Raw genomic sequence first — 15,743 nt, 5'->3', positions numbered from 1 at the left:
AGAATAATCTGGCAAAATTTCAGCATTTTTAAAATGACCCAAAAATCTATCTTTATGTTCAAGTTATATCATCTTTATCATACATCGGTGAAAATCCTATTAGGTGAAAACTCCTCTTAGAACAATCAATAGTTTTTTTTTTCTTTCAAGATTAGCAAACGTTTTTAATCATTCATGTATAATGGACACAATATAAAATCCTTTCTTGTTTTGGTTGTTTTTGATCTTTCCTAGGTCAGATGACATGAAACAAATATGAGGATGAAGAATCAAACTTTGGTAAATGATTTTATCTTGTTGGGACTATTTAACTAAAGCAAATACTGTTCTCTCCTATAATCACTGATATTCTTTTTTTTTCCATAGTAGCTCTCACTGGGAATGCCACCTTGATCTTTTTGATTCAAAATGATCCCCACCTCCATGCTCCCATGTATTTCTTCATTAAGCAACTTTCCCTCATGGACATGATATATATCTCATTCACTGTGCCCTAGATGTTGTTGGATCAGGTGACTGGGATTCATAACATCTCAGTTCCAAGCTATGGGATCCAGATGTTTCTTTAAGTAACACTTGTGGGAGCAGAGTTCTTCCTTTTGGCAGTCATGTCCTATGACAGTTATGTGGCCATCCACTACGTCATCCTTATGAACCATAGAATTTGCACAATTCTTGCAAGTGTCTGTTGGTTCCTTGGTTCTACTGATGGTTTTATGCTCACCATGAACTTCCCATTTTGTAAATCTTGAGAGAATCACCACTTCTTCTGTCAGGTCCCAGCCTTGCTGAAACTCTCCTGCTTAGACACTTCACTCTGAGATCGTCATGTACCTGTGCTGTGTCCTTATGCTCCTCATTCCTGTAATAGTTATTTCAAGCTCTTACTCCCTTATTCTCTTCACAGTGTATAGGGTGAATTCAGCTAGTAAAGCATTTGTTACTTGTTCCTCCCACCTAACTGTTGTTATTCTCTTCTGTGGAATTGCTATCTATACTTACATGCTTCCACCTTCTTATCATATGGCTGAAAAGGATATGACAGTGTCTGTCTTCTACACAATTCTCACACCTATTTTGAACACTCTCATCTACAGTCTCAGGAATAAAGATGTCACAGCAGCTTTGAAGAAAGTCCCATGGTCAGATCTGGTTTTAGCTAACTTTCAAAAGTAGAATATAGTCTTCAAATATTTTTTAAAATACTACAAATATCATCCTCTTGTGAATGGACATGTCACATACTTTGTCTTTTCAAATTAAATTGATTTCTTTGAGACTTCATAAAACCTTCTTGGTTAATGATTTTCTGACAGTGAAAAAATATTCAACATTTAAATTAGAATATAAGCATTTATATATGCTATCCATAACTTGCTACCTAGTTTACTTTGAACAAATGGCTAAGTCTCTGAGACTTATTCACTATTCTGTACAATGTTGTATTTTTTACTTTTTAACATTTAATATTTATTTATTCTCATTTTGTACAAATAACATATTTTATACATTAATAAAATATTCTTGTTTAAGAGTAAACAAAATAGCCCCTCCTCCCAAAAAATATAGACTCGCTTGAGCAATAAAGTAAAGGAGAGAGAAAAAAATTAAAATTAAAAAAAATAGTAACAATTGTAGGTATGGCTAGGTGGCGTAATGGACAGAACACCAGCCCTGGAGCCACAAGCACCCGAGCCCACATCTGGTGCTGTACACCCAACAATCACCCAGCAGTGTGACATGCAAGCCACCCCAACCCCACTACCCTGCCAAAACCAAAAAAAGGAAAAAAAAGACCCAAAATAAAAAAAAAATAGTAATAATAGTAGGGGTGGTTGGGTGGCAGACAGAGCATTGGCCCTTGAGCCAGGAGCACCTAGGTCCAAATCCGACCTCAGACACATGACGATCACCCTGCTATGTGGCCCCAGGCAGGCCACCCAGCCCCATTTGCCCTGCACCCCCCCCCCAAAAAAAATTAATAGTAAAAAAATGTGCTTCAGTTTTTGTTCCAACACCAAAAACTCTGTCATGGGTGGATCACATTCTTTATGATAAGTCCATCACAAAAGTTACTTTCATATTTTCCCACCATTGCCATTGCTGATCGCAACTCCCTCCTTTTGTATTTTTCCACTACCACGTACTATATTTTCTCTCTCCTTTCACTCTGACTCTGCTGTAGGGTAGCTGAGTGGTACAGCAGACAGATCCTTGACCCTGGGGCCCAGAGGCCCCGATCCCCTATACCACCCCGTAGGCCCAGCATCCACCTGGCCCTATGGTCCCAGACAGGCCTGCCAATCCCAGCCCCTTGCAAGAAGTAAAAAAAGAAAATGTATTATATCTGCCCACTCTCCCCCCATGGCCCATCTTCTCCTCCATCACTCACATCACTCCCTTCACCCGTGCCTCCTCCTTCTTATTCCACATGCCTATACCCCATTGAGTATATGTGCTGTTTCCTCTCCTAGCCACCTGTGATGAGAGCGAAGATTCCCTCATTCCCCCTTGCCTTCCCCCATGCTATATCATTGCAATAGCTCATTGTAATAAAGAAAAATCTTATTATATGAACTATCTTGGCCTATTCCCCCTCTCATTTTTCTTTCTCCCATTACATTTCCCTTTTTTTCTATTAACTCCATTTTTACACCATATTTTATCTTTGAATTCAGCTTTCTCCTGTGCTTCAACTATAAAAGCTCCCTCTACCTGCTCTATTAACTGAGAAGGTTCATATGGGTATTATCAATGTCATTTTTCCATGCAGGAATACATGCAGTTCATCATCATTAAGTCCCTCATATTTTCCCCTTCTCCTCCACTCTCTATGCTTCACCCAAGTCCTGTATTTGAAGATCAAACCTTCTGTTCAGCTCTGGCCATTCCAACAGGAACATTTGAAATTCCCCTGGTTCATTGAAAGTCCATCTTTTTCCCTGGAAAAGGACATTCAGTTTGGCTGGGTAGTTGATTCTCAGTTGTATTCTAAGCTCTTTTGCCTTCTGGTATATTATATTCCAAGCCCTACGACCTTTTAATGTAGTTTCTGCTAAGTCCTGTGTGATCCTGACTGCAGCTCCACGATATTTGAATTTGTGTCCTTCTGGCTACTTGTAATATTTTTTCCTTTGACTTGGGAGTTCTGTAACTTGGCTCAAATATTCCTAGGGCTTGGTTTTTTGGGATCTCTTTCTTGGGGGGATCAGTGGATTCTCCAATTCTATTTTGCCCTCTGATTCTAGAATATCAGGGCAATTTTCCTGTAGTAATTCTTTGAAAATGATGTCAAGGCTCTTTTCCTGATCATGACTTTCAGGTATTCCAATAATTTTTAAATTATCTTTCCTAAATCTGTTTTTCCATATCAGTTGTTTTTTCAATGAGATGTGTCACATTTTCTTCTGATTTTTCATTTTTTTTTTTTGGTTTTGAAGTATTGAGTCCTGATTTCTCGTAAATTTTTCAATTTCCCTGAATTCTAATCTTTGTTTGAAGGATTTATTTTCCTCAGATAGTTTTCTTATCTCTTTTTCCATCTGGCCATTTTTGCTTTTTAAGCATTCTTCTCCTCAATAACTTTTTGAACTGCTTTATCCATTTGACCTAAGCTATTTTTTAGCATGCTATTTTCTTCAGCATTTTTTTGGATTTCCTTGACTAGGCTACTGACTTCATTTTCATGTTTTTCCTGCATCTCTCTCATTTCTTTTCCAAGTTTTTCCTTCTAACTCCCTCATTTGATTTTCAAAGTCTTTTTTGAGTTCTGTCATAGCCTGAGCCCAATTTCTGTTTTTCTTGGAGTCTTTAGATGCAGGAGCTTGTGCTTCCTCATCTTCAGACTGAGTGTTTTGATCCTTCTTGGGCTCACAGGCAAAATATTTCTCAATAGTGTTCCTCTTCTTTCTCTGCTTGCTCATTTTCCCAGCCTTAGCCTGTTTTGGGGGTGTTTCGTAAGCTTTTGGGACACTCCCACAAGGATCTCAGTGTGTGAGGCTCTGTCTTCCCTCCTGGTCTGTGAATGACCATATGCGCCTCCCTCTGCCACGGGGCTGAGGTGGGGGGAGGGCCTGCTGTTCTATGGGGGGGCCTAGACTGCGATCAGGATCTGAATGTGGTCAGAGCCCCAGCATCCTGTTCCAGGGGCAGAGGACCAAGCTCAGCAGTTTCTCTTCACTCCCCTCCCTAGGTTCAATGGGCTCATGCCCTGGGCACTCCTGCTTACCTGCTCTACCTGCTTCTGTTTCCTGGAACTTGGCTGCCCTGGCCTGGCTGCTCTCTGTGTGCCCTGAGTGCTGGGCTTCACGTGCTCGCTTTGGCAGAATTTCCCCCACCGTTCCCCCAATCTGTGCCCGGTGCTCCCCTGGATATAGGTCAGGAAACTCCCCCGCTGCTGTGAGCCGTGGCTCACAGCACCCTGGGGCTGCCTCTAGGAGGCTGAAGTTCTTTCAGTCTGGCAGGCTACACTTCTGGTGGGCCGCCCCTCCAACCCAGGGGAGCAGAGCCTTTCTGCTCTTTTCCAGGTTATCCTTAGTAGGAGAACTGCCTCAATGGGTCCCTCTGTAGGTCCTGTCTCTTGAAAATTTAGTTAGAGTCCTTAGTTTCAAAGATTTATGAGAGAGCACATAAGACATGATCCTTTCTTGTCGCCATCTTGGCTCTGCCCCTGTACAATGTTGTATTAAAAATAGTTATTAAAAACCTAAAAAATGAATAAGACCAGCAGAAATTTTTCAAAAATTGCTTTTGCTCAACTAAACTCATTTCCTGTTTACATGGCAACATTCACATAAAATGTCATGGAAATGGGATAAATTTCCATTTCCCAAATATTGGCAAAGAATCTGAGAAAATTTTTTGTATTATTATTAATGAAAAAAGATTTAATTTTTATAAAAAAAGAACTTTTTGAATAACTGGAATATGAGTTTATTTGAGTCAGCAGAGAAGAATTCATTCTATTACCCATCACCTTTCTGTTAAACTCAAGAGATTTATCAGTTATCTTGTATGGACCTTGCTCTAATAAAGTTTTCTTACCTACCTCCATGAGACTGTCATGTACCTGTGCTCTGTCCTTGGAACTTCATCAATTAATGAGATTAAAAAATCTTTCTAGTGAATCCCTATTTTTTTACTTTCTCTTCTTTTACCTCTCTTAAAATTCTCAGAATACACAAATAATTTCTCCTCTCATTTTCCAATTTTACTTTAAGACCTTAAAACTGTGAAAGGACATTTATTTCATCATTCCCCTATATAATCAAATACCTCCCCCTCTTCATTCCATCCTTCTCACTTCTAATTTTTCCATCAGAAATGATTGAAAGATCTTGATATCTTAAAAGATCCAAACTTTTCCACTGTAGGATTATACTTAGCTGTGCAAGGTAAATTACTTTTTGTAGCAAGTCTATATCTTTCACCATTAAGATTATTGTATTAGTTTTTAGTAGAAACTATTTTTCTATCTTTAATTGTTCTATTTGCGCAGGTCAATTTTGTTTATAATTGTTTGAAATTTAATATCTAGAGTTTTTTTAAAAACCATTTTTAGGATTTTAAATGTTTAATTATTCTTTTGTTAGCATTCTTTTAATATCAATTATTTTACATTATCTTCTCTTTTGCATCTTTTGATTTTCTTCCACTATTTTATGCCATTGATTTCTGCTTAGTTTATTTTTATTGTCAGGTATTCTATTTCTTAGATAAAGTTTGTCACTTCTTCCCCAAAGCTACTTATTGCATTCAAATTATTTCTTCAAGAACTTTGATTTCATTTTCCAACTCTTGATTAATTTATCTAGATAATTATATAGTCCTTAAAGGAAATACATATTCTCTTTTCAGTTTCTTCTTGCAGTCGTTATGGAGTTGGATTTACAAGACATTTTTATATGGTGATTCTCATCTTTCCAGCTTCACTTTCTAACTTGGTATTCTCTGTCATTTTCATGTTATATCTTAACTGACTCTTGGATAGAGTGGTATTTCTTGTTTGCTCTCACTCTTTGTTGTTTTCCTGACTTTCACTTTCTGTGGTTAGTACCCCTGGGTCTTGGAGGTTCAGAGGATACAATCTCCAAGACCCTCTCTGGTATCTCTTGGTAAATTGTTCAGGACCTTAGAATTCCTAAATCTGAAGACTCTGGGCAAGATGCTGGTTTATACTTATTATTACATTTGCTGCTTCCTATTGCTCTCCAGGGTTTCTAAAATCCTCACTCTGGTTTGTCCTTCCTAAGTAATTAAGCATTTGTATTAAATACAATTTCCTATAACTTTTTCTGCTTGCATCTTGAGTTAATCCCTTTCTTTGTTCTCTAATACTGATTAGTAACTAATCATTTATAAGCACTTTCTTGGTTTGTTAAAAATTCATTTCTTTCCAAATTTGTAATTTGTGAGAATTCTTACCATACAGGCTTTGTGACATTCTTCCTAAGATAATAATAACTTATTTCATAATTATTTCCAAGATAAGTTTAGCATATAAAATGGACAGCATGTATAGTCTAAGATACAATAATAATTTGAACCTGCCTTGTTTAGGTTTCCTATTGGTTTAACAGTTACCTACCTGTAAGTGTGTTGCTGAATGTATGTCAAGGCTGAACTTCTCCAAAGACCAGTCATGAATTTGTTCATGAGGCCAGTCACAGAAAAAAAGTAAAATTAGAAAATGAGAGAAGAAAGGATTTGTCTATTTTGAGAATTTTAAGAAAAGAAAAAGAAGAAAAAGTATAAAAGAGGGATTCACTAGAGAGATTTTTAATCTCATTAATTCATGACCTCCCTAAGGACAGAGCACAGTCTTAATAAGACCAATTCCCTTCCCAATTTCTATATTGAAAATAGACTGCTACAAAGGGAATTCTCACAGAAAATCATGACTATCTGGTTTCTTTAGTAGAGTTTCTTCTTAGAAATCAATGCTCACCAAAGATTAGGAAAGACATCAGAGGCAATTAACCTTCTCTCTTATCCTAAGTTGTGGTCAACTGTGTGATTTCCTTCAATAAATTTCACTTGAATAAAGAAGTTATGTGTTTGATTCTACTTTTGTTTTTAGCCTCTGAAAATTTCCTTTTGAATCTTCAGCAATTGGTGATGATTATTTGAGAGAAAAATAATTGGAGTTTGGGAAGGTGAATTCCTTTCTTGATTGTTTATTTGCCTTTGAATTATGAAGATTCTTTCAAATATTAAATTGCTCATTTTTCAACCATGCTAGTACATCTCAAGTCTGGGCTATTAGATAGCTATCATCTTATAGGCAAGAATGTATTTAAACCATAAATGAAATATTTTTGCAAAACTAAGAGTATTATTATGAAGGGAACCCCAAACATACTTGATTATATCTTTTAATTATATCCTTTTATGTATATATTAGGACTGCTTGTATTTGAGCAATTTTATCAAGTTGGAATATGGCTCCATGAGAGTCCTGGTAACATTAAACTACTAACCATCAAATGGACCACAGACTGCAGATTGCCTTAAAGCTAATTTAGGAAAATTCTATATCATACATGTTAGGATCCTAATGCCCAAGTCAGCTAACCTCAGGGCCTTGGTGAAAAAAACATTCTAGAGAAAGCCCTATATGTATACTCTGAATACCTTTGTTGGATCCTCCCAGTCCCTGGCAGAAAGCAATCATATAATTATCATCATAAAACAACCCTAAAGCTTCAAATGCACAATTAGGTAACTAAAAATAAATTATATCTGGTAGCATTGTGATTAATTTAGCAGAAAGTGTGTGTAAAACAACTTAAATTTAAAAAATCAAGCTTCTGACTCTGGGGCTGTGAGAATAGGAGGTGAAGAAGAAATTGGTTAAAGAAATCACAAACTAAGACAATAACTTATTTTCCCATATACTGTTTGTCTCAGTTACTTCATCTGCAAAATGATCTAGAAAAGGAAATGGCAAACCATTCCAGTATCATTACCAACAATGTTCTAAATGAAGTAATGAAGAGTCAATATAACTGAAAGAGGTGAATAATGACACCAAAAACTATTGTATTTTTTTCTATTTCTATGTGTTTGAGTAAGTTTTGATGCAAATTTTTGTTTTGTTGTCAATTCATAAATTTAAGTAGTTTGAAATGGCACCTAAAAAGTTAGAGTTGAATAAGGGAGAATTTTTGTCATACATTCAGCAAAGAAAAAAATAGAAATACATAAATGTATGGGAAAATGACTTGACCTTGTTAATCAAGAGGAAAATCATTCATTCATTCCTGTAATTCTATCTACCAAACACCCCCCCCAACATTTTAGGTTGAGATTTCTCCCCTTAAGATGTTTTAAGGGCTCTCCCTTTGAATGAGAATCTAAAAAAATTCTTTAAAATAATGTTGAGGATAGATTTTGATGTCTATGTGAGATTTTTCTGAATAAACTCATCATGGATTCCTAAATTGGGAATTGAATGTTTGTAACCAGGAATCAGTTCAAACCCTGCATTTTCTTCAAGAGGCCTTTTCTTGGCATCACAGCTTCCAGTAACCATTCTTTTTTAAGATTACCTTATGTAGAAATAAATAAATGAGACTGACTTGAATGCGTTCCTGTTATATATTGTTCAAAGGGGACAGAAATGTCTTCCTTCTGTCAGGGAAGAGATTCTAGGCTTCTTCCAAAAGAGTTGAAGGGCATGCTGATTGTAGGAATGGATATAGCACAACAGCTGCCCTAAATTGAATAAAGGAGTTGAGGGAGAGAGGAGAAAGGGATGGCACTTTGGTTCAACAGGACAGATAGATGGATAGCTCTACTTGTCTAGAGCATGGGAAACTTCCAATCACTAGTAACTTTTCCTCTAGTAGAGAATCCAGACAACCAGTGAAAGCATTTTCTTTTTCCTCCCTGTTTTCCAAGATAACAGCTTTTTATTCTTTAAATTATTTATTTTCTAAGTAATAATTTTAAAATCCAGCCACTCTAGAAAAGATATGAGTAGTTTTAAGTTTTTTTTTTTTATTTTGTATATGTGCTTAATGAAGGCCTGGGTCTGCAAGAGTGAGGAATAGTACTTAGTTTTAGCATATAGAGATTTTGAAAGGATAAGTCATAGTCCAAAAAGTGCCAGGCCTTTGTTGTTGAAATAGAAGTAAAATGACAGAAATGTTAGAGTTTATCTTATTTCTTTTTGCTAAAGTCTATGATTGGTGGACCAGTGAGGTCTTCTTCCTGCTGACAATCACTGCAGAAGCAGGGGAAGCCTATTTCCACAACTTAAAAAACTGGAAAGTCTCTTTGCCTTTATGCTTTAGTCTCATACTATTGTTTCCTGTTGATTTATTATGAGGTAACTTTTAATTGATTGCTGAATAGGAACTGAGTTTGTGTGCAAGGAGATCAACTCTCTGTCTTGAAACTTTCAAGTAAGGAAGAAAAAATGATGGAGATCTTCTGGTAGAAGAGGATTGACAGCATCACTAAGAATCTATTGCCTGTCTCTAATCCCACCTTGACCCTAGCTGAAAATCCATGACATTGCTATTTCTTTTCTCTCTGTATATTTATTGTATCCTATTTCTAGGTGAATGAGTATCAGAAATGTAACAGACTGGGTTATAACATTGCAAGCTTTAAAAGGTTAGGATGCTGTCAAAGATTCTGTCAGCACATGGAATAGTAGAAAAAGCCAAGTCCAGGAAGGAGTTACTTTTGAGGAGAAAACTGCTTGACCCTGGTTGGCAATGGACTTTCTTGTGAGTGAGACACCATGTATACAAACAAAGGAGAGACTTGTCCATTAGCTATGATATGCCAGGAGCAGCACTTGTTAGGAACTCACAATAGGAAGAAATGACCTTGCTGGTCCAGGAAGAATCTTCCTGCCCTGAAATGGAGGGAAGGAAACAGGAATTTGCAGCAACCAGTTTAAAATGGAGGTAATTCCCTCCTGTTTCTAAGTTTATAGAAGGGAGAGTACATGACAATCCAGAGGAACTTCACCTTCTCAGTAAGTATACTTTTATAAAAGCTAATGGATATTAATAAATAAAGTTATATTGGGGAAATGTTGACTTTACTTGATATTGAGGGAACACACTAAAAAGGGGCTCATTATTAATAGTAATAAACAACTGCATCCCCTTATGGTTATTCCTAGGATCCTGAGAGAGAAACATAGTCAAAACCCTTTGAGACTCATTCAAGTCATGGTTGGGAGTATAAACCTAGAGGATGACCTTCACTTCCTAAAACTGTATTCAGGATTTCTCTTGTGCCTCTCAGAAAGTATTCAGATAATAATAATGTTTCGTGTCCTAGGCCAGTAGTCAGTAAACCTGACTTCAGGTTTCTTCTAGGAAACTCTAGCTTGAGATATTTACTAGGAAATGTAACCCTGAATAAGTCACTTTACCTGAGTTCCCTCAATTGTAAAATGGAGATAATAATACCTCATCTGTTGTAAGGATCAAATGAGACAAAATTTTTAAAGCATTTGGTTTTACAAAGTCCTAAGGATATGGCATACATTTAATGAAGGTTCGTTTTCTTCCTTTGTTTCTTTCATCCTCACACAAAAGATAGTCGAAGGGCAATATTCCTGTCTTGGGCAAGGCTGGATTGTTGAATCATATGACCTCATTCATTTAGTTTTCCTTTCTCTTCCTAAATATACACAACACCATCAGTTTTTTTATCTTTACCCCAGATTCATATGAAAACTATTGCTAACATTGATTGTAAAAATTCTCTCCCTTCTTCCCTCCCTAAAGTCTTCATTTTCAAGGCAAGCAATTCAGTATATGTCATACATGTGTATTCATGCAAAATATTTCCATTGTGGACATATTGTGAAAGAATATGTCAAAAAATCATGAAAATAACATTTACAAAAGTATACTTCAATCTATATTCTGATGTCACATTTCTTACACTTGGGATGGAAAGCATTTTTCATTATAACTACTTCAGAATTGTCTAGGAATAGCTAGAAGTATCTGTCATTCACAGATGATCATCTTACAATATTGCTATTATATACAGTATATTTCAATTTGCATTGGTTCATACAAGTCTTTCCAGGTTTTTCTGACAGCATCCTGCTCATCATTTCTTATAACAGGATAGTATTCCATCATAATCACACATCACAATTTGTTTATCCATTCCACAATTTCTGGGCATCTCCTCAATTTCTAATTCTTTGCTTCCAGAAAAGAGCTGTTGTATATGTAGGTCCTTTTCTTTTTTAAAAAATTCTCTTTTGTGATACAGACCTACTAGTGGTATTCCTAGGTCAAAGAGTATGAATGATTTTATTATCCTTTGGACATAATTCCAAATTTCTCTATAGAATGATAGAATCAGTTCACAACTCCACCTTCAATAGATTAATGTCTGATTTTTCCCACATCCCTTTCAACATTTGTCATTTTCCTTTCCTGTCCTATTAGACAAAGTAATATGTATGAGGCAGTACTTTATAATGTATTAATATTCATTATCTCCATTCAATAGTTAGAACATTTTTTCATGTGGCACTAGATAGCCTTTATTATTTTATCTGAAATACATTCTTTACATTTGATCATTTATTAATTCAGGAATAGTCCTTAATTTTATAAATTTGACTCAGTTCTCTATATATTTGTCAAATGAAACCTTTATCAGAGAAACTTGCTTCAAAGTTTTTGTTCATATTTATGATTGCTGTCTCTCCCTAATCCTATTCCCTCAACCCATTTATTCTATTTTCTCTCTCTTTTCACCCTGTTCCTCCTCAAAAGTCTTTTAATTCTGATTACCTTCTTCCCCAATCTGCTCTCCATTCTATCACCACTTACCTTCCCTTTTCTTCTTCTCCTTCTCCTTCCCTATAGGGTAAGATAGATTTCTATGCCCAAGTGAGTGTGTATGTTATTCCCTTTTTGAGTCAATTTTGTTGAGAATAAGATTCATTCATTCTCCCCTCATTTCCCCATGCTTCCTCTTCATCCTAAAATGTATTTCTTGCCTCTTTTATATGAGGTAATTTATTCTCCTTTTACCTCATTTTACCATCTCCTTTCTGCTAATACATTGCATTAACACCCCATAATTATATTTTTAGATATTTTTAGGTATTATCCTTTCATATTCAACTGGTTTCTGTTTCCTCTGCCTTTATACATACACACATACATACATATATGTATGCCTAAAAATGATAAGATTCTTATGAGTTACTAGTATCATCTTCACAAGTAGGAATGTAAATAGTTTAACCTTATTAAGTCTGTTATGATTTACCTTTTCTTTTAACCTTTTTATGCCTCTCTTGAATCGAATTTTGTTCTTTTCAACTCTGGTCAGCAGGAAACCTGAAAGTCCCCTATTATATTTAATGTCTATATTTTACCCTAAAATATTTTGCTCAGTTTTTCTGGGTAGTTAGTTCTTGGTTGTAATCCTATCTCCTTTGCCCTCTGGAATATTCTATTCCAAGCCTGTCATTCCTTTAATATAGATCCTGATAAATCTTTTGTTATTCTGACCATGGTTCCATGACACTTGAATGATTACTTTTTTTGGCTTTTTGAAATATTTTCTCCCTGAATTTGGCTATAATATTGCTGAGAGTTTTCATTAAGGACCTCTTTCAGGATGTGATTGGGGGATTTATTCAATTTGTATTTTACCTTCTAGTTCCAGAATATCAGGGCAATTTTTTGGATTATTTTTTGAAAGATGAAGTCTAGTTTCTTTTCAATCATGTCTTTCAAGAAGATGCTTTACTTTACTCAAGAAGTTGCATTCCTTTTCCAATGAGATGTTTCAGATTACCTTCCATATTTTCATTCTTTTTTATTATATTTTATAGTTTTTTATTTCACATAGTCATTAGCTTCCATTTGCTTAGTCCTGACCTTTAAGGAATTGTTTCTTCATAAGCTTTTGTACCACCTTTTCCATTTGGTCTTCTACTTATTAATTTTTTTTCTTCAGTAAATTTTTGTACCTATTTTTCCATTTGGCCAGATCTCTTTGCTATGATATTCTTCTCCTCATTGGTTTTTTGTATCTTTTTTGCCATTCAGTCTAAGGTGTTTTTAAATTCTTATTTTCTTTAATTTTTGTGTATCTCCTTTATCAAGTTATTGATTTCATTTTAATGATTTTCTTTCCATGTCTTCCAATGTTTATCTTACTTGATTTTCAAAATTCTATTTCAGTTCTTCCATGGTCTGAGACCAAATCATATTTTTCTTGGAGGTTTTGGATATAGGCGCTTTGACATCATTGTCCTTTTCAGTATGTGTTTTGATTTTCCTTGTCACCATTCTAACTTTCTATAGTTACATTTTTTTTCTGTTGTTTGCTCATTTTTCCAGCCTTTTATTTGACTTTTAATACCTTGTTAAAGTATAGTTCTGCTTCCAGGACAGAAAGAATACTCTCACTAGCTTCTGGGGTTTTGTGAAGCTGTTTTCAGAAATATTTCTAGAGATCTGTAATATTTTCATTTGTTCAAAGATGCTATAAACTAAAGAAAAGTGTTTTCTTCTCTCTCAATCTCTGCCAGTGCTCTGATATATGAGCAACTACAACTACTCTTTTCTACTCTGAAACTGTGAGTAGGGTACCTGCTCCACTGAAGCCACAAACTATGGGATGCTAGTTCCCCTCCTTGCCCTGGGACCACCACTCAATTCAGGGACCCGGGTCTGAGTATGGATAGAGTCTTGCATCAATGAATCAGAAAGAGACCCCTGTATTATCCTTCTGACTAGATGATCAATTCTTTCACTATCTATAAGAGAAATTCCCCCACCTTCTTACTGTCCCTGTTGATTCAGGTGCTCTCAAATCCTACTCATGGTTTGCTGAGCCTAGGTTTTCCTGGCCTGTCCAATATGATACTGTACTACTCTATCATCCAGTCCTAAAAAAATTTTCCTGTAACCCTCCAAATTGTCTTGGACTTGATCATTGCTTTATTCCATCTTCTTGTGGGTTCTGCTACTGTAGAACTTCTTTAGAGCCATCATTTAAAGCTATTTGGAAGGGTTTGGAGGAGAGCTCAGGTGAATTGGTGCCTTGACACAAACCTTTTGACTCTGCCTTCCAATATCAATTCATAAAAATAAATTATGATATATATTCAAAATCACAGTCATAGAGCAACAAGTTTTGTATTTGGAAGGAAATCAAAGGTCCACTTATTCTAATATGTTCAAAAGAGTCCATAGCAGACAATAAAACTAACAAGTCAATTTACAGTTTCAATTTGAAGATCTCAATAAATCATTTTTTCTACTAAGGGATAAAGCCCAATTATAAATGCCATAGTGGTTATTTGATGAACCACTAGCTATTCAATCCTAAGAATTAAAAGGTCCTATCAGTCAGCAAATACAGAAGAGTCATCTAAAGACTCTATCCTGCTTCCTTAAACAAATTAGTAGATGATATTTTCTCCTCAAATATTCATATCCAATATTATTTAATAATAATGATAATAAATTATCATAAGATAAATAAAAGCTTGGTCCCTGACTCCGGGGTTCTGGGTATCATAACACATTGGGCCATCTACTCCTGCTATATTGCCATCTTTCCTGATCAGTTTCTCCTCTGCGGAATACAACTTCTGGGTTGACCCTCTAGAGACTACATTCTAATTCACCCAGGGAGTTAACTAATTCAACTTTAGAACTTTCATCCTGGGTCTGATTTTCATCCTGGTTTGATTAATAATTGATGGATTTCTAGCCTACTGCATTTAAAAAACCAATCCCAAGCCAAGCAAGTTTGATATCCTGGGGGCAGCTAGGTGGCACAGTGGATAAAGCACCGGCCCTGGAGTCAGGAGTACCTGGGTTCAAATTCGGTCTCAGACACTTAATAATAATTACCTAGCCATGTGGCCTTAGGCAAGCCATTTAACCCCATTTGCCTTGCCAAAAATGTAAAAAAAAAAAGTTTGATATCCTATCTAGTGGCACCTTTCCATCTGCCTTGAACATGGGTCCTCCTCTCCAGAAACCTTCCTTCTCCCTTCTACTTTCCTCTTCTTTCTTTGGGCAAAGTAATCAAATTAAAACTCCCATTGCTCCTGAAAAGTGTGTGTTAATTGACTTCCTTATAGATCTACTCAATATCTCTGTCATTCCCTGGACTCCATTGCCTACCACTCCTTTATATGTTCCATATCCCCTCTTTAGAATTAAGCTCTCAAAGACCAAAGACTTTCTCTCTTTTGCTATTTGTAACTACAGTACTTAGTAAAATACCTAGAACTTAAGTGGTTAAGAGATTTCTTTTCAAATTTCTTTCACTTATTTCCAATAAATACTTATTAAGTGCCTATAATGTGCCATGGTGCTAAGCATTATGGGGTATTGGGGTGGAGAGGTTATAAAGTTAGCCGGGAAGATCATCTTGTTCAATGGAATTGAAACCAGGCAGAGTAACAGATACAGAATGGATTGAGTGCCCAAAGTATACTTTCTACTCTCTCAAAGGAAAAATGGGAAGAGAGTTGGAACTCCATCTTCTAGCCATCCAATCAAAGTGGAGATGAGTCTGAGGGAGATGGTATCAGTCAAAGATTGAATTAACTGCATGGTGATGGCATTAAAGAAGATAAAGTCAATCTGAAAGTTCCTCTTATTCTGTGGAGTTGAAATCAGACAGAGCAACAGATGAAAAGTGTAATACCAGAGTGGCTTTACTAATAGAAGCATATCAAAATTTTAAAGACAAAAAATTTAGATACCATT

The 15,743-nt window shown here is 35.8% G+C and overlaps 1 pseudogene; it reads left to right on the top strand.

The window, feature by feature from the left end:
- Nucleotides 1-255: 255 nt before the first annotated feature.
- On the top strand, nt 256-1,176 carry LOC141511503 (olfactory receptor 2T5-like; annotated as a pseudogene).
- The last annotated feature ends 14,567 nt before the right edge of the window (nt 1,177-15,743 follow it).

This window comes from Macrotis lagotis, chromosome 2, assembly GCF_037893015.1.
Source record: "Macrotis lagotis isolate mMagLag1 chromosome 2, bilby.v1.9.chrom.fasta, whole genome shotgun sequence".
NCBI lineage: Eukaryota > Metazoa > Chordata > Mammalia > Peramelemorphia > Peramelidae > Macrotis > Macrotis lagotis.
Note: the sequence above shows the minus strand (reverse complement) of the source record. Positions and strands in the feature narration are given on the sequence as shown.